Raw genomic sequence first — 3,266 nt, forward strand, 5'->3', positions numbered from 1 at the left:
GTGATCCACCCGCCTCGGCCTCCCAAAGTGCTGGGATTACAGGCGTGAGCCACCGCGCCCAGCCTTCTTTACCTTTTCTTTCAGTGCAGTCAGGCTTCTGCCCCTGAGTACTCCGCTGAAACCACTCTACTAAAACCACTCTGGCAAAGTTCACTAGGGACAAGTTGTCCCAGGGTCAAAGTCAAGGCTCTTTCTAAATTCTTTGGCATTTTTCATATCTGTGCAGTATTTGATGCTTTTATCTCCTTCCTCCGTTAAACCTTCTCATTTTCTTTCAAAGTTTCTCATGCTTCTCCTGTACCCCGGGTCACTGTTTTCTTATTGTACTGTATTGTTTTATGTGATGGTCAGTCAGGTGCGGCCACAAGAGGAGACATAGGAGAGGCGCCGAAAAGCAAAGTTTATTACACTTACAGGTCCTGGAGACAGGAAGCGCAACACGCCATGCAGAGGCACGCGGGAAAGACACCAGAGTGGTCAGAGGCAGAAGACAGGAGCAAGGGGAAAATGTTAGGCCAGAGCCTTTATTGGATTTTCATTAGGAAAGGAAAGGCAGGTCAGGGTAAACATTTTAGGATTGGCTAGTTTGAATAATTTCAGAGGGCTCTAAACTATAGGGATGCTTCCTAGTTGCCTGGTACCTGGCCCTGGGGTGATTGAGACAGGAATATTGTCTCTTGGGGTGTATGGGCCATATATAGGGGGTTTGGCTCTTGATTGGTTGGTTTGTGTATTACAGGCATGCTCCTGGCTGGGCCCTTTTTAAGACGTCAAAACATCATAATATACCTCTTAGTGGTATATAACAAAAATAAAAAACATAATTTACAGAAATTTAAATATATATTTATATGTGTGTATATATAAACATACATGCATATATGTAATACACTTCTCTGTCTCTGTCTCCTTGACTGACTCCCTGTTCCTCTTCCTGCTGCTTAAATGTTGGTATCCCTGTAACCTTGCCTGTACTCTCCTTGTGTTGCCCATGCAGACTATCACTTTTGTGGTTTCAGCTTCCATTTCTGTGTTGATGGCTCAACAATGGATATCTCCAGCCATTCATCACGTATGAGCTCTAGACTCATAAATACTTTCTGCTTGCTAGAAATTTCCATCTGGATGTCCAACAGCATCTGCAGCGTGTGTCTAAATGTGAGTTCATCTTTCTTCCTGAACCTGTTTATCTACCACTCTTTCCATTTTCAGAGAATGCTTCCTCCCAGTTTCCCTTGCCAGAAACCTAGCAGCCATCCTGGACTCTTCCATCCCTCTCACGCCAGATACTCAGTGTCTCCCTAAGTCCTGTGAACTTCAGCATCCGACTGAACTTTCTCTTCTGTTTGGCCACTCCTCCTCATTCCTTCACGTCACCCTCTTAGTTACAGCCCTCATCATTTTCCACACAAACCATGCTGATAGTCTCTAACTGGTCAATCCCTGTACCAGCCTTGCTCTAGTTCAGACCCTTCTCCACTCTGCTAGTAGAGTGTCCTTTATTATTGTGAAATATACAGAAAATAATTGATGGAAATATAATTAATTGTTTATCTACCAGCTAGCTCAGAGTAGCTTGATTGTATCTAGGCCTTGATTTATCTACCTTTCAGTGATTCCTAATTTCTTCTAGGATACAGTCCAAGCTCTTTAGTTTGAAATGAACAGCCGAACAAGATTCAACTCTGTCTTCTCAGTCCCGTCTCATCTCCTGCCACTCTCCCTGTACTAGTCTGTTCTTATGCTGCTTTATTAATAAAGATATACCGAAGGCTAAGTAATTTATAAAGGAAAGAGGTTTAATTGACTCACAGTGCAGCATGGGTGGGGAGGCCTCAGGAAACTTACAATTATGGCAGAAAGGGAAGCAAACATGTCCTTCTTTATATGGTGGCAGGAGAGAGAAGAGTGAAAACCAAGCAAAGGGGGAAGCTCCTTATAAAACTGTCAGATCGTGGCCAGGCACAGTCGTTCATGCCTGTAATCCTGGCACTTTGGGAGGCCGAGGCAGGCAGATAATGAGGTCAAGAGATTGAGACCATCCTGGCCAACATGGTGAAACCCCATCTCTACTAAAAATACAAAAATTAGCTGGGCGTGGTGGCATGTGCCTGTAGTTCCAGCTGCTTTGGAGGCTAAGTAGAATTGCTTGAACCTGGGAGGCAGAGGTTACAGTGAGCCGAGATTGCGCCACTGTACTCCAGCCTGGCGACAGGGTGAGACTCCATCTCAACAAATAAAACAAAACAAAAATGGTCAGATCTCATGAGAACTTACCCACTATCACAAGAATAGCATGGGGGAACTGCCCCTACAATTCAATTACCTCCCTCCCAGGACATGTGGGGATTATTGGAACTACTAAATGAGATTTGGGTGGGGACACAGCCAAACCATATCGCTCCCTAAATGAAATAAATGCACGCTCATATCAAACTGTTTAAAGTTCTTGGAGGACTTCATACTATGTTGTACACATGCTGTGCCTTCTGTTTGCAGTGCCCTCCCACTCTGGTCTACCTGGTAAACAGCCTCTTCAGGTGATCTTCCACAATACATGCCACTATTGTCCCCACCTTCAAGTAGAATGAATTATTCTTTCCTTTATATCTTTCATATACTTAGTCATGCATTTATCACAGGAAGTGAATTCCTGTGAGGAATTGTAATTTGTTTACATCCACCTAAATTATAGTCTCCTTGAGGGTAAGGCTGTATCTTTCACATCTTTAGCAATGAGCATAGAGTCTGGCAACCTGATACATAGTTGGTGCTCAGTTAATATTTATTGATCTCGCCCCTGCCTTCCTCTCCAGGTTGGTTGGTTTGTTTGTTTTGAGCTGGGATCTCCCTCTGTTGCCCAGGCTGGAGTGCAGAGGCAAGATCTCAGCTCCCTGCAACCTCCTCCTCCCGGGTTCAAGCAATTATTTTGCCTCAGCCTTCTGAGTACCTGGGACTACAGGTGCCTGCTGCCATGCCCAGCTAATTTTTATATTTTTAGTAGAAACGGGTTTTTACCATGTTTGCCATGCTGTTCCTGAACTCCTGACCTCAAGTGATCCACCCGCTTCAGCTTCCCAAAGTGCTGGGATTACAGGCGTAAGCCACTGTGCCTAGCCTTCCAAGTTTATTTTCGACTAATTTTTTCCCACTTCCTCCCACCTCAGTCAGCATTGAACCATATATAAAGACTCAGCCCACCTCATGTACATAACACATTTGTTCCCTGGACTCCCTTTTATCAGATAAGCATTCACATTACCTTA

Source organism: Cebus imitator, unplaced genomic scaffold (assembly GCF_001604975.1).
Source record: "Cebus imitator isolate Cc_AM_T3 unplaced genomic scaffold, Cebus_imitator-1.0 Scaffold295, whole genome shotgun sequence".
Taxonomy (NCBI): domain Eukaryota; kingdom Metazoa; phylum Chordata; class Mammalia; order Primates; family Cebidae; genus Cebus; species Cebus imitator.